At 44.3% G+C, this 23,131-nt stretch overlaps 1 protein-coding gene, 1 long non-coding RNA gene and 1 pseudogene across 4 annotated transcripts in view; 2 read left to right on the forward strand and 1 right to left on the reverse strand.

The window, feature by feature from the left end:
• The window catches only part of LRRC2 (leucine rich repeat containing 2), a 54,528-nt gene extending 40,704 nt beyond the window's left edge, over positions 1 to 13,824 (reverse strand). The window contains exon 1 of one of the 3 annotated variants that reach the window (XM_005546911.4): positions 13,717 to 13,824. The gene's annotated coding sequence lies outside the window, so the exon portion shown is untranslated. Of the gene's footprint in view, positions 1 to 71; positions 91 to 13,516 lie in introns of those variants that run through there. The other 2 variants (XM_015445776.4, XM_065540503.2) reach the window with 2 other exon arrangements.
• Positions 92 to 6,027, forward strand: LOC135969455 (uncharacterized; annotated as a pseudogene).
• Positions 6,147 to 10,007, forward strand: LOC141409675 (uncharacterized). The gene is made up of 2 exons (XR_012431074.1): positions 6,147 to 8,801; positions 9,725 to 10,007. It is a non-coding gene; the product is annotated as an uncharacterized lncRNA (long non-coding RNA).
• Positions 13,825 to 23,131: the final 9,307 nt, after the last annotated feature.

Raw genomic sequence — 23,131 nt, forward strand, 5'->3', positions numbered from 1 at the left:
ATATGTCAGCTTGATACACAAACAGAAAACAGTTTTAACATAAACTTTAAAATGAAATATGAATGAATCACCTGGCTTAAGAAATGATGATATGCCTTACTACTTCAAGGATGACAGTTTGCTTTGTTCTTTTGCTTGTTTGGTTGGTTGGTTGGTTGGTTTTGGCTTGTTTGGCTGGTTGGGTTTTGTTTTGTTTTGTTTTGTTTTTATTGAGACAGAGTCTCACTCTGTTGCCCATGCTGGAATGCAGTGGCACAATCATAGCTCCAACTGCAGCCTCAACCTCCTGGGCTCAAGCAATCTTCCTGCCTCAGCCTCCCAAGCAGCTGGGACTACAGGCTCACACCATCACACCCAACTAATTTTTAAATTTTTTGTAGAGACAGGGTCTTGCTCTATTCCCCAGGCTGGGAGGATGACAGTTTGCTAATGTTCTTAAGGTTTGACAGTACCTTGTGTAAGTAAGTCATAGTTCAACACTCACCCTAGGGTCACCTTCTCTAGATGGTCACACTTGTCTCCCTAACCCTCAGATAGACTCTGGGCTCCCAAAGACCCCTGGGGATTCCTGAAACTTCATGGTTCCACATCCTACTGAATTCACTAGTATATGTACCTAATATTCTCAGTAGGTTGTTACATAATCAAGGATAAGTTAGATGAATCAATCACAAGGCACAGGCGCGTGCACACACACATGCACGCAGGCATGCACACACATCCTCTCTCCTCTCTCAAGTAGAATGGAATATAACTTCTTACTTGTATTTAAATTAAAAACAAAAGACAAATCTCGCACAGGCAGTGTTACAATTGCTTTTCTAAAAGTCCCCTTTTGTTGGTAGAAATTTATTCTAAATATATTTGAGTGTTCTTTCCTTCCTGTAAGTGTAGGACATGAGGCATGTAACAGCGACTTCCTTCTGTAACCCATCACCTCAGTTCTTCCCTTCTGGGACTGCCTTTTCCATCTTCCTCCTGCCTTCTTTCCTCAGTCCAGCTGACCTAACTCATGTCTCTTCTCCAGGGTAGTCTCTGTGACCACCAGTCTCTGCCTCTCCTCCCCAATATCCCCAGCCCTCATCATCTGAGGCCACAGGCCAGCCACCATTAAGTTAAAAAAAAAAATGGCACTGAGCCCCACTGAGCACTCTGCTACCTAAGACTGACCACACAGCCTGGAGACATGTCTTCTGAGATTTCCCTGCAGATTGAACCTTCACAAACTGTTGATCTCTGTTTACCTGGTTTTCCAAGAGCAAGGGAAGTCAGACTTGGGTACATTTTGGCCATCACATCTCAGTGGGAATTTAGAGATGATTTAGTCTCTACTTTCAGTTTCACCAAATGAAACATGAAAGGCCCTGCAAAATTTTATATCTATTTCCCTGGCACCTAGTGTAGAGCCTTGCACATGGTAGGCCCTCCATAAATAATTGTGGAATGCATGAGTGAGTGAATGAATGAATGAGTAAATAAAAGATATTGCTTCGCTCCCAGGACACTAAATGAGCTCTCTTCTTTTTTATTTTCCTACTTTATATTTACTTTTTGTTTTAAGTAATTTGATCATTGCAAAAAAAATTATCAGCTCAGAAAAGTACCTTTCAGTGTCCATTCCACTAAGTTATACTTATGTCCCTTATCTAAGTAAAGTAACTTTCTAGATATTGTTTTGAAATTCCCTAACTGCAGCAGCAAAATCTTGCTAAATCCATGTCCTGGTTTGCACAAACACAGATTGTCAGTTGCTAAATAGTAGGGTTGGTGACTACATTCTCCTCTAATTTCAGACATTTCTAAATAGCAGTCACGGATATGAAGCCAAATATTTAATCTTCTTTTCCTTTTTCTTTTTCTTTTTTTTTTTTTCGGACAGGGTATTACCTGTTCCCTAGGCTGGAGGGCAGTGATCCAGGTGCAATCACTGCTCATTGCAGCCTCAACCTTGTGGGCTCAGGTGAGCCTCCCATCTTAGCCTCCCAAGTAGCTGGAACCACAGTCGTGTGTCACCACACTTGGCTAATTTTTTAATTTTTTATAGAAGCGGGGCCTCACTACGTTACCCAGGCTGGTCTTGAACTCCTGGGCTCAAGTGATCCTCCTGCCTCAGCCTCCCAAAGTGTTGGGATCACAGGCATGAGCCACCATGCCTGGCCAAAATATTTAATCTTCTGACTCAAGAGTGTGCTCTCTATAAATGGCTTGCCAATAGGAGTGGGAGAACTGGCTTATATGTGCAGCTGAACATATGAACGTGCATAATTTTACTCTAAAGAGCTGACAATGCAGACCTAATTTATTCCCTTCTTTCCTTTGATTTCTGATGTCTGAGACTGCCTTGTTTGTTGTTTGTTTGTTTGTTTGTTTCGTTTTTCCTGAGACAGGGTCTCACTCTGTTGCCCAGGCTAGAATGCAGTGACACCATCACGGTTCCCTGCAGCCTCAACCCCCCAGGCTCAAGCATTCCTCCTACCTCCACCTCCCGAGTAGCTGGGACTATAGACATGTGCCACTACGCCCAGATAATTTTTGCATTTTTATAGAGATGGTGGTCCCACTATGTTGCCCAGACTGGTCTCAAACTCCTGGGCTTAAGCAATCCACCCACCCAGGCCTCCCAAAGTGCTGGGATTACAGGCATGAGACACTCTGCCCAGCCTGAGACTGCCTTTGTCTCCTTTAGAATTGTTTTACCTAAAGGAGGTCAGGCACGGTGGTTCACACCTGTAATCCCAGTACTTTGGGAGGCAGAGGTGGATGGATCATGAGGTCAGGAGTTCAAGACCACCCTGGCCAATATGGTGAAAGCCCATCTCTACTAAAAATTACAAAAATTAGCTGGGTGTGGTGGTGCGCACCTATAGTCCCAGCTACTCGGAAGGCTGAGGCAGAAGAATCACTTGAACCTGGGAGGCAGAGGTTGCAGTGAGCAGACTTCGTGCCAGTGCACTCCAGCCTGGGAGACAGAGTGAGACTCCATCTAAAAAAAAAAAAAATTGTTTTACCTAAAGGAGATTTTTGACAAAAGTTAAAATGATGCACAAGTTTTTGTGTTATATTTGTTGTCTTATCTTGGGTAAATATAGAGGAGAATTGTTAGGTTACATGATAACTCTATAGTTAACCTTTCTGTGAACTGTCAGACTGTTTTCCAAAGCAGCTACATCATTTTACATTCCCACCAGCAGTGTATGAAGATTCCTCTCTCTCCACATCCTCACCAACACTTATTATTATCTGTCTTTTTTTATTATAGCCATCCTAGTAGTTGTGAAGAGGTATCTTGTTGCTTTGATTTGCATTTTCCTGATGACTAATGATGTTGAGCATATTTTCATATGCTTATTAGGCATTTATATATCTTCTTTGGAGAAATGTCTATTCAGATCCTTTCCCCTTTTTTAATTGGGTTAATTGGTCTTTTTATTTATTGTTAAGTTGCAGTAGTACTTTATATATTCCAGATACAGGTCCCTTACCAGGTATATAATTTGCAAAAAATTTCTTCCGTTTTGTGAGTTGCTTTTCACTTTCTTAATTCCATCATTTTGTATTAACCTAACTATATGCTTATAGTTGATGTGAGATTTTTGTAGACAGACTATTGCTGGATCATTTATTTAACCAATTCTTACTATCTCTGTCTTTTAATTGATGTATGTATGCCATTTATATTTAATATAATTACTTGTATGTCTGGATTTAAATCTGTCATTTTATTACTTTTTTTCTATTTGATCCCTCTTTTGTTTTCCTCTTTTACACTTTCCTGCCTTCTTTTCTCTGAACATTTTTTAGTATTCCATTTTATTTTCTCTATTATATATTTTACTATGTCTCTTTGGGTAGTTTTTTCTCTTGTTTTATGGTTGCCCTAAGAATTATTATACATACTTACTTTTTCATAGTCCACTTAGAAACAGTATTTTACCACTTCAAGTGAGATGTAAAAATCTTACCACCATATAGGTCCTCCAACATTCTCACCTTTATGTTGCAGTTGTCTTACGTATTATGTCAATCAGTGTTATATTTTTGGCTGCCAATCATCAAATTTAAAGAACTCATGAGGAAAAAACTAGTCCATTATATTTATCTTGGTATTTATATGTTGATGTTCCTTCCTTCCTGCTGTTCAGGTTTACCTCTGTTATCATTTCCCTTCTATCTAAAAACTTGCCTTAACAATTATTTTAGAGAAAATATGCTGACATATTTTGTTTTCCTTCAACTGAGGATGTCTTTTTCTTACCTCCATTCATAAATATTATTTTTGCTGGATATAGAATTTGAAAGCAATCTTTTCTTTTTCTATTAATCAGCACCTTTAGAATGTTGTGCCACTTTCTTCTGGCATCCATAGTTTCTGATTAGAAATCTGAAATAATTTGAATCATACTTTCCTACAGGGGATGCATCATTTTTCTCTTGCTACTTTCTTTTTTTTTTTTTTTTTCTCTTTCCCCCTCCAGAGACAAGATCTCACTCTGTCACCCAGGCTGGAGTGCAGTGACACCATCACAACTCACTGCAGCCTTAAACTCCTAGGCTCAAACAATCCTCCCTTCTCAGCCTCTCAGGTAGCTGGAAACACAAGGATGCACCACCATGTGCGGCTAACTTAGAAAAAATTTTTTTTTGCAGCAATGAGGTCTCACTATGTCGCCCAGGCTGGTCTCAAACTCCTGGGCACAAGTTATTCTCCCATCTCAACCTCCCAAAATGCTGGGATGACAGGCATGAGCCACTGCACCTGGCAAAATTTTTTCATCTTTGAGTTTCTTCAGGTTAATTATTATATCTGGGCCTGGATTTTTGGGGGGATTATCCTGATTTGGATTTGTTTGGCTTTTTAAATCACTTGATTTATATCTTTTGCCAAATTTGGGGATTTTCAGCCATTATTTCTTGGAATTTTTTTTTCTGCATTACACTATTTCTCCTCTCCTTCTGGAATTCTGATGACACAAATATTAGACTTTTCAGTATTGTTCCATAGATTCTTGAGGGCTTGTTCATTTTAGATAAATATTTTCTTCTCTTTTATTTTCAGATTGGTAATACTCAGTAATCTACCTTCAAGTTTCCTGGCTCTTCCCTATGCCATCTCCATTATGTTTGTGAGCCTATCCAGTATTTTATTTCAATTGTTGTCTATTTTATTTCTAAAATTTCCAATGAGTTATTTATATCTTCTGTTTCTGTGTTGATATTTTTCTGTCTTTCCATTCATACCCCAGGGCTGAGAGAGTGTATCCAAGGAAGGGCCAACTTGGAAGGGGTTCAGTCCATCAGATAGCAGGTAAGTCCTCCGGTTTGGGCAGGCTAGTCTGGAGTTGCTGGGCAACTAATAGACGACCCCCTCAAGTGCAGGTAGAAACAGCTAATCAGCAACTGGTGGCATGGGCATGCGATGGAAGTCCAGGTGTTAGAAGGGACAGATGGCCTTCAGAGTGTGTGGACCACACAGCCACTTGCAGAAGGCGTGGCAGGTTGGCATGTGACCCTCAGGGCCGCAGGCAGCTGCGTGCAGGTAATATGGAGGCTTACGAAGAAAGTCGAAATACAAGCGCAGGCAGGGGGTCTTCGGAGCAGGTGGGCTGCACAAGGGCTCTGTTTTCTGGCTCAAGAGAGCTGTAGAAAGGTGACTGCAAGGCCAAGGATACAAAGTCGCAAAGGGACTGTTCTGAGCCCATGCTTGGGGCAGGTTCCGATGGATATTCTCACATGCACACTGCTGATCCCCAGCCCACGCTAAAAAAGGGCAGGAAGTCTTGTCCCTCCAGTGCCTTCTACTGAGAAAGCATAGCACTGCGCTCACTTTAAAGGACCAATATTTAAAGGAAGGCCATTGTAAAACACAGGGTATATTTATTGAGTGGCGCATTCAAAGCTGAGAGGCAGTAAGTTGATAACTGACACCGTAGGTAACCAATTTGGTTGAGTTCAGACCTCAAACTCCAACCTGCCTTCTGTGGGTTGCGATCCCCATGTCAGGTCCGTTTTCAGTCTTCGTGGTGCTATTCAGCTATGTTCCGTGTGCGCCACCCAGTGGCCAGTCTCGGCGTGGCTGAAGGTCTATCCCCGTGTTCAGGTCTAACATCTCTGGCGTGCTTAGGGTCGGATCCACGCATGCGCAACTCGGGGAGGCGCCCAGGAACAAACTTACGGAGCTGTTTTCTCCAAATTCCTCCCTGTCTGTGAGCTCCCTAGTCCTTTCCAGATCGCTGGGTTCCCTTTTTCGGTCCTCTGGCCAAAAACTTGGTGTTGTAGTTACCCTGCTCTGCCGTGCACTTCCTACAACTGCACCCACAGTAGCGGCCAAGCAGCGAAGATTTAAGAGAGTAAGAAAGCGTGACGGTTTGTTCCACGCTTGGGCTACAGCTCCTCTAGTCAGAAAAGGAAGGTTCCCTGTATGCCTCACTTTATATGAAACCTAAAAAAGTTGAACTCGTAGAAGTAGCGTGTAGAAAGAGGTTGGGGCCGAGGAGGAAGGGAATGGGGAGTTACTAGTCGAAAGGTACAGTTTCAGATAGGTAGGAGGAATGTTTTGAAATCTATTGCATAGCTGAGCGACTATAGTCAATAATAATGTATTGCATATTTCAAAATCACTAAAAGGCTAAATTTCAAATGTCTACCATAAAAACGATAGGTAAAAGAAGTGCATTTAATTTTTCTTTTACCACTTTTCTTACTCTGTTATCTTCAGCTCAGGAGTATCTAACCTGCAAAGATCTTACTTCATTCAGGCTTCAACTTTCGACTTAAAAGTTTCCATAAAGGAACACTACGCATCAGCCTGAAAATAAAAAGATCAAAGTCCACAGCCAGTAGTGAAGAAACACTAAAAAGAATCAATCAGCCTAGCTTTTTGGAGGAAATCTCTGTACAGAACCCAAGTCTCCACGTAAACCAAAAAAGCCAAAGTAAAGTTAACTGCATTTGAGCAGTATGGGCAGCCCTGCCAGCCAGAGTAACTGAAGCTGGAAGAATTACTCCCTATACACAGGGCTCGTGTTCTCCAGATCAACCAGACACATCACAGACTCTGTTGTTGAGGTTCTTTCATTTCCTTAGGGCAGTTAGCTCTTGGCAAGTAGCCAGAGCTGTACATTAACTGCTCCTACATCTTAAAAATCATTGCTTATTAATTTCTATGCATTAACTTAGATAAATGTAATTCTAGTTCCCATCTTAGAGGAATGGTCTCTTCTTGATGCCTTTGTGTTCTAAATATTTTATCATGTCAACAAAAAATGGCTTAATCATCTTTGATAAATTCCTGGAATTCTGAAATTTAATTACCAAAGGCCCTGACATATTTTTAAGTAGTTAGAAGTCATTACTACACTGAGTATTTTGGTGAGAAAGAGTATATCCTGTCTGTCATCTAACCATGTTCACCGTTTTCCCTGTGTTTTAAAAAGCAGGAAAAGAGGTTCTCTTATACAATTAAGGGGGCTTTTAATGTGCCAGGATTTAAATCTGCATCTTACCTATAAGATGAAGTTTTGTTTGCAAACATGTATAATGCAAACTGGAGACTCTAAGAGCAGTAGGTGATGACCACATTTGCTAGAGATTTACATGTGATGTCCAGAGGTGCTGGGAAGCTATGAAATACAAGGTTCTAAGTGCCAGGTCCAGCCCAGCCCCTGGCATCCCATGTAGGACAGGGCTGAGTCCAGACCTCTCTAGACAACTGGACAAATTTTACCTTAACCTAGAAGGTAGTAGCTCATGGGTGGGTGCTGAGACTGGTAAAGTAGTTTCAAGTGAGAGTCTGTGTGTCAGTCCAGGGTAAGTAGGAGATGCTCCATCCAGGGGAGAAGCCACATTGGGGAACCCACAGGATGCAGTTTTCAGGGACAAACACAGGTGCCAGTCCCTCAGCAGCTCAGGGGCGAGATCTCCTAGCAAATTTACAAAGTTAATGTCTTCTTTGTAGAATAAACCCTAGTCAGCACAGTCTTTCAGGCAGAGACATAGAATATAATGTCCTAAGCATTAACTTTCTCTAGGACTATAGAAATGTCATCATCATATACTACACCAACACAGAAAAGGGAAAAATTAACCTCTATGGGATCCAGTCAGCAGACCCTCAATACAAACAAAGCAAATAGGAAACTTTACAACCAAGTGGATTCTACAAAGCCGCCTAAGTGCCAAGCTTCAGCCTGGACCCTCATTGAATTTGGCAACAAAGTGTCATGGTTCCAAGACAGCATCTGATTCCGGTTCCCTGCTGTGGGTCTGGTTTTGTGTGGTTATAGCAGAATTATGAAAACAAGCCTCCCTCCATTTGGGCTACACTGTCCACAGTCACGGAGCGTCTTCCAAAGAAGAAAACGCCGGCAATGATGAGACAGAAGGAGAACAGTGGCATCTCTCACCCAAAGGAAAGAACATTGGGGCCACAGAGTGTCATCAGCCATGTTCCTCTCTAGTCCAAGGACTCCCAGATACTTAGTGTTCCAGCTCCTGAGTGAAAATGCTAACCATCAGCACACTCTCAAAGATTGGATTAAGGAAAATAATGCCTGGAAAATCTTTTGCTTTAGTGCGGGGCTCAGAAAACTTGATGGTAAATAATTGAGGTTTTGCAGGCCAACAAGCAAAATTGAAGATATATGCAGGTGTTTACATAACAAAAGAGAACCCTCTGGCGAGCCTCTCCCTGCTTGCCTCCAGAGCACCATCCAGAGTAGTGAGCATGTTTCATGTCCAGCTGCTGCTTGCCAAAAACATCCTCAGAACAAGAGGGACTAGCCCAAGAGGGAAAGGCCTAGCAGGTATGGTGAAAGGGGCAGGGGGGCTGGGCGTGGCGGCTCACACCTGTAATCACAGCACTTTGGGAGGCTGAGGCAGGTGGATTGCTTAAGCTCAGGAGTTTGAGCAGCCTGGGCAACATGGCAAAACCCTGTCTCTACTAAAAATAGAAAATAAAATAAATAAATAAAATAGCTGGGTGGTGGCATGCATCTGTGGTCCTAGCTACTAAGGAGGCTGACGTGAGAGGATCACTTGAGCCTGTGAGGCGGAGGTTGCAGTGAGCTGAGATTGCACCAGTGCACTCCAGCCTGGGTCTCAAAAAAACAAAAAGAGAGGGGAGAGGTTGGCAGGGGAAGGGGCCGGAGAGTGAGCCTGCTACAGTCCATTTCTCTCTCTGCCCCAGTATCACCCAGACAGGTGCCTGTGTGTCCTGCTCTCCTCCAGTCATCACAAGTTGGACAGCTGGCTGGAGGCAAGGTGACCTACTAAGTCACCAGCTCCTGAACTGAGATTCCATTGATTGGAGCCTGGCAGTTGCTAACAATAGAGTCTCCAATGTGTAGATGGCAACCAGGGTTGGCCCTGGCCTGCAGCAAGGTACAGCTGGCCAGGTGGACAGACGCTGAGAGCAGCGGGGGAATAGAGACAGAAGAAAATACTCCAGCTTGGTCCCCAGATGCTCCAGCAGGGCCACATTCCATATGCAAACAGGTGCCAGGCCTGCAGGTTATAGTTTGCTGATCCTAGCTTTAGTGGACAATAAAATGTAAAATATTTTGTTTTGGTGGATGTGAAGTCTTTCACATTCTTCCCTTTAAAAAGGTAGAACTTAATTCCTCCCCTCTTGAGCATAGGCTAGACTTAGTGACTCACTTCTAATGACTAGAATGTGGTAAAAGTAATGGTGTGTGGCTTCTGAGTCTAGGTCTTCACTCTCTTTCAGTTCACTCACTCTAGGAAGTCAGCTGCCATGTCATGACGATGCTCAAGCAGCCTTGTGGAAAAGCTTCACGAGGAAAGGAACTGAGGCCTCCTGTCAACAGCCATGAGAGGGGGCCGTCTTTAAAGCAGATCTTCTAGCCCCGGTCAATCCTTCAGATGATGGCAGCCCCTATGGACATCTTGACCACAACTTCGTGAGACCCTAAGCCAGAAACACTCAGCTAAAATGCCCCGGATTTCTGACTCTCAGAAACTGTGAGATAATAAATGTTTGTTATTCTAAACTGTTACGCCTGGGGGTAACTTGTTATGCAGCAATAAATAACCAAGACAGTGGATTTTTATAAGGCACTTATAAAAATCAGTCTTAACTTCTGGTGCCATCTGGTGTCCATGTTCAGCTGCCTCCTTGAATATGCCCTTGGATATCTCACACATATCTGAAAGAAACATGATGTTCTCCAAACTTGCTCCTTTAGAATCTGTCCATCTTGGGCCTCCCTTAATTCCACACCTCAGGAATGACTCTATCATAATCTAGAAGATCTAGAAGTTGATTCTTTTTTTTTTTTTTTTTTGAGATAAAGTCTCACTCTGTCACCCAGGCTGGAGTTCAGTGGCACAATCTCGGCTCACTGCAAACTTCACTTCCTGGGTTCAAGCAAACTTCACTTCCTGGGTTCAAGCAATTCTCCTTCCTCAGCCTCCTGAGTAGCTGGGATTACAGGCACAAGCCACCATATCTGGCTACTTTTTGTATTTTTAGTAGAGATGGGGTTTCACCATGTTGACCAGGCTGGTGTTGAACTCCTGACCTCAGGTGATCTCCCTGCCTCTGCATCCGAAAGTGCTGGGATTACAGGTATGAGCCACCACACTCAGCCAGAAGTCACTTCTTTTGCTTCGTTTCCTCACTCTGCCCCACCCACTATGCAGACGGCATGCACACACATGCACGTGTGCACACACACACGTTCATCCACACATCCAGTTATCACCTACATCTTAGAGGGCATGCACTTCTCACCACCAACTAGTGTCACGCCTTGCCTCAGTTGTGGAAAGGCCTCCTAACTGGTCTCCTGGCTTCCCAATCAACTCCATCCAAACCATCTTCTAGTCAATAGTGAGAGTCACTTACCAGTGAGAACTAGATCATGCCACCACCTGGCACAAATCCCCCCGAGGCCTGCCTTTGAAATGACAATGAGATCCCAGCTTTCCCCAAAGGCAGTGAGCCCCTGGCATGGTCTGCCCTCGGCCAGCCCATCCCGCCTCACACTCCTGCTCCCCTCCTCAGTGCTTGTCCACCCCTTGCCTCTTCCCCCTCAGAGCTCAGCACACACTGCTCCCTTAGCCTAGAACATTCCTCCCCCAGTCACATGGCTTCCTCCCCACACCCCTGGAACCCACCTTAAATGTTTCTCCTGTCCGGCCTTCCCGGCCTCCTCATCTAAAGTAAACCCACCTGTTATTTTATTTCTCAGTCTACTGTTTATTTACATCACAACACTTAATGAAGTTAAAGTATTTGATCCATTATATTTTATATGTCCATGGACCAAGCCATAGACGAGCCACAGTTTACTGACAGGAGCAGCCACCTGGGAGTCCCCAGACTTGGGTTCACAGCCTGGTCCCCATGAGTTCAGCTGAGCAGGTCATTTGTAGCATATGATGGGAACTGGAGGGGCCTCTCCATCATCTTGTCCAAGCCCCTGCAGAGAGAGGTGTGCTATGGCCATCAAATGAGGGGTTTTGAGTAGTCCAAGGGCTACAGATGCCAGTCTCCTGCTTCTGAACCTCAACACAGAAACTGTGTGTACTGAGCCAGCATACTTAGTGTGTATTTCTGTTTTTCAATGCCTAGGAACCCTAAGTGACATTTATGGGTGCTCATAAAATGCAGACAGACAGAAGCTTTGTCCATGCCTCCAAGTTCCCAATCTAGAGGGGAGAGCATCAAAGGATATCTTTCAGCGCAGCACGTTCATTAGACAACAGAGGCTGAACCAACCCCTGTAGGAGCCAAAAGAGAAAGGGTAGGGGAAGGGGTTGGGAGAGTCCCGCCCGGACCTTGAGGAACGGGAAAGGGCTAACAGTGCAGGTTTGACGGAACAACTTTCCACGCCCCACTCCCCAACCCAGTTATATCAGAACCACTTGACAGAGCCATCCACTTTACAGTCATCCACTCTACAGAGCCATCCGCTTCCAGAGCCAGAGGGCATGACTGGAAAAACATGTCCCCTGGCACCAGGGCAGTAGTCTCCACTCAGAAGTCATATGCTAGGGGGAGGGGGGGCTTTCCAGTCATCTAGTCCTCTCCCTTCTTGTCAAATGACACTGGGTTGCTGGGTAGGAGGTGTAGAGTGGGTGCAGGGTTAACCCCTCAGAGCATCCTAAGAAGGATCTGGGGGAGTCTAGGAGGAGAGTCACCTCATCATGCAGGTGCCAAGCCATTCTTGGTGCTCCCTCTGTGAGGCTGGGAGGGGGACAGGAGCAAGAGATGGAGCAGGAGAGGAGGACAAAGCTAATGCCAGAGGTCACCTGAACCAGCCATGCAGAGAGAGGCTCTCTTCTCCATACCTGCCTCTCAGAACTCCCCTCCACGGCGCCCTTCCAGGTGTGTCATCAATGTGAGGAAAACCTCTATCATCAGCCTCGCTGCATCCAAGAGAACAACTGTAACCCATGGGAATTTCTGGGGGCACCAAGATACAATGGGCAATAATATGACAACCAAGGATCTTTGGTGACTCACAAATTCCATTCTATCCTCACATAAGGCCACTGCCTGGACACCAGGGTTGGGATGAACGAATGAGTTTTCTGATAGAAATGGAGGTAAATAGGGAGCTAAATAGTCAAGTAAGGTCAGAATAGTCAGCCAAATCCTGAATTAAATGACATTTATGCCACATGATCACAGTTTCCCTGGGGACATCTGATTAATTTTATTGTAATTTGTTAAGCTAGAAAATTCAGCCAGGGGAGGCAGAGGGTCCAAACGGGATTAAGAGGGCAGTTCCAGGGCCAAGTTGCCTGGGCTGGAGCCCTGCCTACCTACTCTCTGGCCACACGTCCCTGAGAACATGGCCTAACCTCTCTGAGCTTATGTTCTCCTGTGGACGTGATGGAGCAAACAGCACTGAGCTCACAAGTTGGCGAGAACATCGCATAGGATCATTGTGTCAAGGGCTTAAGACAGTACCTGGCACCTAGTAAGGTCAAAAAGCTCAATCACTTAAAGTAAAAAGAAAGGAAACTAAGAATCGCTGTCACCAATTAAGTGACAAAAGACAAAAACAAGAGGTATGTGAGCATCCGAGGATTTTTCTCCACCTGGCATGATTAGCAGAGGTTCTTTGGGTGAATAATGGGGGAACTCCCCAGTCCCTGAGTTCTGGGAGAGGGTTTGGTCCAGCAGAAGAGCTAGCAACAGGGCAGAGCGGCTAACAAGCCAGACAATTTCTCCTCCTTTGGGTCTCCAGTCACTTTCCGCCCTTGCCTCACGCCTGTCCCAACCCCAAACCAGGGGGCGTGAGACGCTGGGAGAAAAGACTTCCCCGCCAGGGCCATGTGTCAATCATACCATTCAGGGCACAAACAAAGTTGATTTATCTCCCCTGGACAGCTCTTTGGACCAGAAAGCTTTGGGCTCAGCCTTGGGCACCGGGGCAGTACCCGCAGGGGAACCGCTAACCCGGAGCAAGATTCACTCGCGGGGACACCCGCCTCCCCACGCTCTCTCCTTTCTCGCCATCCCACCATAGTCCTGGACCTCAGATACCTTCGATGCCTAAGCCCCAGCCGCTGTCCGGTTAGGGACGTTTACCCCTGTCGCTCCCGCCGACTGCAGGTCACCAAGGCACGGAGGAAGGCGTAAACAACTGAGCGCCTAGGGCACCGGCCGTCCGCCCGCGTCCTCCCACGGGGAGCGCAAGCCCCCTGCTCCCGCCCCGCAGGCCACCTCGGACGCCCAGCGCTTACCTGCCCCGAGGGGCGGGCACTGACAGTCGCGGCCTGCCCGCCGCGGCTGTTTACACCACAGACGCTGTTTACACCCGCTGAGCAGCACGACCGAGCCGGAAGAAGCCTACCGTGCCTGTGCGCTAACAGGCTATATTTGTAGGCGGATAATATGATCTGGAGGACATGTGCTAATCAACTATCTATCTATTCTATGTGACTCAGCCCAGCCTGAGACAAAACAGACTTCGTAGGGGAGGGCTTGGCACCCTGCGCGCTGCAGCCGGCCAGCGAGAGCCCGGGCCCGGGGACTATCTGCAGCCTCCTACCCGGGGCCAGACCTTTTCACATTGGAGATCCCGGAGGGTGTGGAATGGAAGGGAGCGGGTTCCGAGGGCTCAGCACACTAAACTGGGAACCAAGCCAGACGCAGGCTTTGAAAGCCATATGACCAAGGGAATGTAAAAGCGTTTTCGATGTTGGAAGCAGCAGATATCCAAGGTCTCAATTTCACCGTTATATTTTATATTTTTAATTTCCTAAAATGTATGTGAGCTTAGATTCTCTTTAGATAGTTTACTAATTGGGCAAATATGTTTTGCTGATAGCCCACATCGTGAAAATATGACAAATTAATAATCAGTAATCAAGTCCCTTGCTGCTCCCAAGAGTCCATGTGACCCCTTCCTGACCCTTAATGGCAGTGGCTCCTCATATCCCTTAGCCTAAAACTGAAAAATACCTTTTGTGTGATATATATGTCATACTTCTAAAATTCATTTCCTTAAAAAAGCGTAATTTTCTTTTTCTTTGTTTTTATTTTATTTATTTATTTATTTATTTATTTATTTATTTATTTGAGAGGAGTCTTCCTCTGTCGCCTAGGCTGGAGTGCAGTGGTGCAATCTCAGCTCACTGCAACCTCTGCCTCCCGGATTCAAGCGGTTCTCCTGCCTCAGCCTCCCCAGTAGCTGGGATTACAGGCGCCTGACACCACGCCCGGCTAATTTTTGTAGATACGGGGTTTCACCATGTTGGCCAGGCTGATCTAAAATTCCTGATCTCAGGTGATCCCGCCCGCGGGCCTCCCGAAGTGCTGGGATTATAGGCGTGAGCCACGGTGCCCAGCCTTTTGAAAATAATGCTTTTTGGCCGGGCACGGTGGCTCACCCCTGTAATCACAACACTTTGGGAGGCCAAGACAGGCGGATTACCTGAGGTCTGGAGTTTGAGACCAGCCCGGCCAACATGGAGAAACCCCGTCTCTACTAAAAATACAAAATTAGCCGGGCGTAGTGGCAGGCTCCTGTAATCCCAGCTACTAGGGAGGCTAAGGCAGGAGAATCACTTGAACCCGGGAGGCGGAGGTTGCAGTGAGCCGAGATCACGCCATTGCACTCCAGCCTGAGCAACAAGAGCGAAATTCTGTCTCAAAAAAGAAAAAAAAAAGGACTTTTATCTGAGAAATGCAAGGTTTTTTTTCCATTATCAGGCCCAAGGAGACATTATAATGAAACTGCACTCATGCCTACTCCCCTCTTTGAGCTATGTCTTCATCTCTTGAAATTGCTTGCTATCGTCACAAGTAGCTGTAAATTAACCTAAGAGCAACACACCAGACACTATAACCCACACCCTATAGCTAAAGGATGTATAGCCAATCACTAATCAATGTCATTTCTGTAAACCAATGAAAATTCCTAACAAATAACTTTATATCAATCCTTCTCTGTCTCCTTCTTTTACTTTTAAAAATCCACTCATTGAGCAACTGTATGCCAATAAATTGGAAAGTCTAGAAGAAATGAACAAAATTCTAGGTACATACAACCTACAAAGATTGAATCAGGAAGAAATTCAAAACCTGAACAGACCAATAACAAGTAACAAGATCAAGGTAATAAAAAGTCTCCCAGTAAAGAAATGCCCAGAACCTGATGGCTCCACTGCTGAATTCTACCAAACATTTAAAGAAGAACTAATACCAATCCTACCCAAACTATTCCAGAAAATAGAGGAGGAAGGAATATTTGCAAACTCATTCTATAGGCCAGTATTACCCTGATACCAAAACCAGAGAAAGACACATCAAAAAAAAAAAAAAAAAGAAAGAAAACTACAGGTCAAAATTCATCTCTGATGAATATTGATGCAAAAATCTTCAACAACAATAATAGCAAGCCGAATTCAGCAATACATTAGAAAGATCATTCATCACAACCAAGTGGAATTTATCCCTGGGATACAAGGGTAGTTCCAACATACACAAATCAATTGACACCATACATCAGATCAACAGAATGCAAGATAAAAATCATATGATCATTTTAATTGATGCTGAAAAAGCATTGGATAAAATTCAACATCCCTTATGATAAAAAGCCTCAAAAAAACCTGGGTATTGAAGGAACATACCTCAACATAATAAAAGCCATATATGACAGATCCACAACTGGTATCTTACTGAATGTGGAAAAAATTAAGCCTTTTTTCTAACAGCTGGAACACAGCAAGGATGCCCACTGTCACCACTGTTATTCAATATAGAACTGGAAGTCCTAGCTAGAAGAATCAGACAAGAGAAAGATATAAAGGGCATCCAAATTGGAAAGGAAGAAGTTAAATTATCTGTTTGCTAACGATATGGTCTTATATTTGGAAAAACCTAAAGACTCCACAAGAAAACTATTAGAACTGATAAACAAATTCAGTAAAGTTGCGAGAGACAAAATCAACATACAAAACCCAGCAGCAGGCTGGGCACAGTGGCTCACACCTGTAATCCCAGCACTTTGGGAGCCCAGGGCAAATGGATTGCTTGAGCCCAGGAGTTTGAGACCAGCCTGGGCAACAAGGCAAAACCCCATCTCTACAAAAAAATATAAAAATTAACCAGGCATGGTGGTGTACACCTGTAGTCCCAGCTGCTTGGGAGGCTGAGGTAGGAGGATAATCTAAGCCCAGGAGTCAGAAGTTGCAGTGAACTGAGATTGTGCCATTGCACTCCAGCCTAGGAAACAGAAACCCTGTCTCAAACAAAAAAAGAGTCAGTAGCATTTCTATATGCCAACAGTGAACAATATGAAAATGAAATTTAAAAAGTAATCCCATGTACAATAACCACACTTAAATTAAATACCTAGGAATTAACTTAACCAAAGAAGTGAAATATCTCTATAATGAAAACTGTAAGACACTGATGAAGGAAATTGAAGAAAATACCAAAAAAATGGAAAAACATTCCGTGTTCATGTGTTGGAAGAATCAATATTGCTAAAAATGTCCACACCACCCTAAGCCATCTACAGATTCAATGCAATCCCTATCAAAATACTGGACATTTTTCACAGAAATAGAAAAAAGAAATTCTAAAATTTATATGAAACCACGGAAGACCCAGAATAGCCAAAGCTACCCTAAGCAAAAAGAACAAAACTGGAGGATTCACATTATCTGACTTCAAATTATACCACAGAGCCATAGTAACCAAAACAGCATGGTACTGGCATAAAAACAGACACATAGACCAATGGAACAGAATAGAGAACCCAGAAACAAATCTACATACCTACAGAGAACTCTTTTTTGACAAAAGTACCAAGAACATACATTAGGGAAAAGAACAGTCTCTTCAATAAAAGCTGCTGGGAAAACAGAATATCCATACGCAAAAGAATTAAACTAGACCCCTATCTCTCACCACATACAAAAATCAAATCAAAATGGATTAAAGACTTAAATCTAAGACTTCAAACTATGAAACTACTACAAGAAAACATGGGGAAAAATCCCCAAGACCTTGGTCTGGGCAACACCACAACCACAGGCCACAACCACACAAATACCCCACAAACGCAGGCAACCAAAGCAAAAATGGACAAATGGGATTACATCAAGTTAAAAAGCTTCTGCACAGCAGAGGATAAAATCAACAAAGTGAAGAGACAACCCACAGAATGGGAGAAAATATTTGCAAACTACCCATCTGACAAGAGATTAATAATAAGAATATATAAGGAGCTCAAACAACTCTATAGGAAAAAAATCTAACAATCTGATCAAAAAAGCTGGGCAAAAGATTTAAATAGACATTTCTCAAAACAAGACATACAAATGTCACACAGGCATATGAAAGGATGCTAAACATCACTGATCATCAGAGAAATGCAAATCAAAACTACAGTAAGATATCATCTCAACTCAGTTAAAATGGCTTATATCTAAAAGACAGGCCATAACAAATGCTGGCAAGGATGTGGAGAAAGGGAACCCTTGCACACTGTTAGTGAGAATGCAAATTAGTACAACCACTATGGAGAACAATTTGGAAACTCCTCAAAAAACTAAAAATTGAGCTACCATATGAACCAGCAATTCCACTGCTGGGTATATATGCAAAAGAAAGGAAATCAGTATATCAGAGAGATATCTGCATTCCTGTTTGTTGCAGCGCTGTTTACAATAACTAAGATTTGAAAGCAACTTAAGTGTCCATCAGCAGATGAATGGATAAAGAAAATGTGGTACATATACACAATGGTATACTATTCAGCCATAAAAAAGAATGAGATCCAGTCATTTGCAATGACATGGATGAAACTGGAGATGATTATGTTAAGTGAAATAAGCCAGGCACTGAAAGACAAACCTCCCATGTTCTCACTTATTTGTGGGATCTAAAAATCAAAGTAGGACTGCGCATGGTGGCTCACGCCTATAATCCCAGCACTTTGGGAGGCCGAGTCAGGTGGATCACCTGAGGTCAGGAGTTCAAGACCAGCCTGGCCAACGTAGTGAAACCCTGTCTCCACTGAAAATACAAAAAATTAGCTGGGCATGGTGGCAGGCACCTGTAATCCCAGCTACTCAGGAGGCTGAGGCAGGAGAATCCTTTGAACCCGGGAGGTGAAGGTTGCAGTGAGCTGAGATTGTGTCATAGCACTCCAGCCTGGGAGACAAGAGCGAGACTCCATCTCAAAAAAAAAAAAAAAGAAAGAAAAGGAAAAAATTAGCCAGGCGTGGTGGCGCATGCCTGTAGTCCCAGCTACTCAGGAGGCTGAGGCTTGAAAATCACTTGAACCCAGCAGCAGATAGAGGCTGCAGTGAGCCAAGATGGAACCACTGCACTCCAGCCTGGGCAACATAGCAAGACTCCATCTCAAAAAAATAAAATAGTCATTAAGAGCTGTACGTGATCAAATACAAGATCCACCATGTAAGAAGCACTTTTTTTTTTCTTTGAGATGGAGTTTCACTCTTGTTGCCCAGGCTGGAGTGCAATGGCGTGACCTCAGCTCACCACAACCTCTGCCTCCCGGATTCAAGCAATTCTCCTGCCTCAGACTCCTGAGTAGCTAGGATTACAGGTGCCCGCCACCACGCCTGGCTAATTTTGTGTTTTTAGCAGAGACAGGGTTTCTGAATGTTGGTCAGGCTGGTCTCAAACTCCTGACCTCAGATGATCTGTCTGCCTCAGCCTCCCAAAGTGCTGGGATTACAGGCATGAACTACTGCACCGGCTTAAGAAGCACTTTTAAATGAGATTGTCCAGGTCATGAAAACCAAGTGAGACCCCAGCTTGCCTCCCAAGTCTAACTCCTGGGAGTCTGTCTGTCCATCTATCTGTCTGCTGGGGCCAAATGGCCTCGACTTGGTTGGTAGGAAACTAGGAAGTGACTGCCTCCTCCCCATCAGCAGCTTATTGATCACACTAAAATGGCATTTCATTTAGATTACTGGGCTTGTCTTATCTCAGGGCAGGGGAGATGGGAGCAGGAGCCCTACCTGGAAAATCTCTGTCTACCTCATCGTGCTAAGCACAGATAGCTGATCAGTAAATATTTGTTGAATTTAATCAAAAAAATTAAGATTTTGGTGTAAAAGAATTCTAAATTATAGCTATGTCTAAAAGTCTAAATCAGGGCTGGGTGCGGTGGCTTATGCCTATAATCCCAGCACTTTGGGAGGCCAAGGCAGGCAGACTGCCTGAGGTCAGGAGTTTGAGATCAGCCTGGCCAACATGGTGAAACGCCGTCTCTACTAAAAATACAAAATTAGCTGGGCATGGTGGCGCACACCTGTAATCCCAGCTACCTGGGAGGCTGAGGCAGGAGAACTGCTTAACCTGGGAAGCAGAGGTTGCAGTGAGCTGAGATTGCGCCATTGCACTCCAGCCTGAGCATCAAGAGCGAAACTCCATCTCAAAAAAAAAAAAAAAGGTTAAATCAGATTTTCCATAGTCTAACATGGTTCCCAGTAAGCACATCAAAATTATCTTGTCTTACATGTGGTAAATACTCTTAATAAGTTGCCCAGAATTCAGCCCAGAATATCAGTGGTGGTTTGGGTTACATATTTCAGATTTGTCTTTTTTTCCTTCTTCGCTGGGGGAAGAGGGTATTCTTTGTTTTATTTCTAGGATCAGGATTGGGGAAACAAGTTGTTTTCCTGTGGCGTTTCTCAAGGTTTCTCAAGGACCTTGCCCTCGCCCCACCCCCATTTTAGAAAATAGGGCTGAGATTTAATATCTCTCTGTCACAGACGTGGCTATTGGAGAAAGACTAAGCCAAAAGAAAACCAGCACAGGTAAACACTTCACTAGAGGTTGGAGAAGCTGAGGTTTCTGGAAGACCGGATTTCTGGACCTCTTACTCCAAGGGAATAAAGGATAGGGGGAAGAGTTGGTGAAAGACCAAAAAAAAAAAAAAAAAAAAAAAAAAAAAAAAACAAAAACCCAAGCAATTTGCAATACACCTTACACGGGCAAGGTGGCTCACACCTGTAATCCCAGCACTTTGGGAGGCCGAGGTGGGCAGATTGCCTGAGGTTGGGAGTTTGAAACCAGCCTGGCCAACGTGGTAAAATCCCGTCTCTACTAAAAGTACAAAATTAGCCGGGCATGGTGGTGCATGCCTGTAATCCCAGCTACTTGGCAGGAGAATCGCTTGAACCAGGGAGGCGGAGGTTGGGGTGAGCCGAGATCATGCCATTGCACTCCAGTCTGGGCAACAAGAGCAAAACTCCGTCTAAAAAAAAAAAAATACAGTGATGACAAGATAAACTCCGGGGTCAGTGGGTGCCAGGACAGGGCTCTCAGAACAGCTGGAAGCTGTAGTAGGGAAGATGGTCTCAGCAAGGACTTCCCAGAGCAAATGACATTTGGGCTGAGTCTCAAAGAAGCCAATTCAAGTGCTCTGTAAGAAGGACCAGCCAGGTCATAGAAAATGAAATACAAACACCCAATAACCACAGGACACAATGTAAATCCAAGCAACAATGAAATACTACTTTTCACATACTGTATTAGCAAAACTTAAGATGCTTGCTGCAGCCAGAGTTGGTAAGTACTTGGGAGATGAGCTCTCAATACCAACTCAAGGGAGAGGGAGGAGGGGCAGGCTTCTTGGAAAATAATTTGGAAGCATCCACCCTTTAACCAAGCAATTCCAGTGCTAGAAATTTGCAAGAGGAATATGCTTTCAAGCGTTTGGCAAGATATACATACAAGGAAGTTCACCACAAAACGTGGAAACATGTCATGTCTATTCATTGATAAAATCATGTATAGTATGTCTACATAGGAAGAAATATGATACAGCCCCATGGCTCACAGAAAAAAATGAAGTCCTCTCTTAAGCCCTTCTCCCTTCCTCTTACGCCATTTGTGTAACAATATGGCTCTAAAATGACTTGCTTGAGCACATCTTCCCCACTGAAATTGCAGATTTTTGAATGCAGGAATCTGTCCTTTTATGTCCCACACAGAGACCTGTGGCAAATACAGAATAGGTTTCCAGTTGGAATTTGTAAGTTTGCCAGTGAAAACAGAAAGTCATTAACTTGTTAATGAAGTGTGGCCAGGACACACTGGGTGGATAATGCTTCCGCAGGAGTGTAGCTCAGGTGTTAACAGAAGCTGTTGGGCGCTAAGCTTGACGAAATTAGAGGCCCTGACGTTCCTCAGCTGGAGGGTACATAAATATACAGAACTCCCCCACCTCCTCTGCTCTCTCCCATCTTCTGGCCTGCCTGGATGTTCAAGGAAACAATGACAGAGGTAAGACCTAAGAGCCCTATGATAAAAGGAGGCTTTTAACCTTGAAATACTGTCATTGTACTGCAGAGATGGCGTTCTTCTGTTAACTCTTTGGTTGGAATTTAGTTCTATGTGTTCTCAACCATTTAAACAAGGTCGAATTGGCTTTTGATAGCTAAAATTGATCCCATTCTCCAAGTTTATTTTCTTCCTTGAATTTTAGGCAGACACAGGAAGTCTGTCCTTTGATTATGATGTATTTCATTCCACCATTCTTGTTTGGATGGTTTTAAGTCAAAGGCTTATTTGTGTGATTTTTAAACACAATTCTGCCCCAGTTTTTAATACACAGTGTCTCAAGGGCAGTACCAACAAATGGTCAATACCAAGAGCATTGTTTTTTACTTTCTGTTCTCAGTGCCTTTAGTAAGGGATGAGATGGGCTGACTGTGATTGGGGAACCCCCATTGCACAGCACTTCCCAATCCTAGGCCTGACCTTTTGACACAAAGCACTCATTGGCCTGGAGGCTGGCCAGCAGCCCAGTTCCAACAGTGACCAAGCAGAGGTGACCAGTGGCCATCCTAGGGTAGTCATTCAATTTCCCCACCTGGAGGCAGCAACAACTTTTTGCAGTTAGTACAATTAGAATCAACAATTACTGTTCTTCCTCTCCAGCCTCACAGTGGGGTCACTTCTCACAGCTGTTTCTCCAGAGCCAAGCTCCAGTCTACAGGCAGCCCAGCAGTAGACATCAAATACCTGTTAAATAGCCCTTACATCTCCAGCCCAACAGCAAATATCTAACCTCTCTTAAACACCACAGCCCTTCCCTTCCCCTTCTCCCCACCCCCCATCCCAAAACCTGGCCCAGGCTCTGACTACCCTGGATCCACTTGGCTTCCTCTGCAGTCAGTACCTATGGGGAATGGGGATCTCTTCAGGGGGTTCTGGTCCTTAGAGAAGGGATTTTGTGTGGCTGAAAAGCTGGCGTCCTGGGATTCTGGTCCCATCAATGCCAACATCGCCAGACTGGAGACCTCAGTTACTTCCTCCGAAAATGCAGTGATTTCCAGGGGTCCTATTTAAGCTCTAAAAATTCCACAAGAGCTTTAGATAAGGAAATAGCAACGCAGGGGTGTGTTCTGTTGCCAGTTCTGCCACAGGCCTGCCCAGTCTCTGAAGACAAGACCAAATAGAACTAGTTGTCTTGTCCACAAAGTGAGACTAATATTGTGGGCGCTACTTATCTACTTAGCACCTTGGACTGGTGAGGACTGTGGTGCACAAGCTACCTTACAAATGTACCGCACTGAGTAACACCTTTACACCTCCTTGCAGCTCCAGGGCTAGCCTTCTCCTTTGCAAAGCCCTCCCCCACCTCCGGCCTCCTAGAGCTTC

The sequence above is a fragment of the Macaca fascicularis genome, chromosome 2, assembly GCF_037993035.2.
Source record: "Macaca fascicularis isolate 582-1 chromosome 2, T2T-MFA8v1.1".
Classification (NCBI taxonomy): Eukaryota; Metazoa; Chordata; class Mammalia; order Primates; family Cercopithecidae; genus Macaca; species Macaca fascicularis.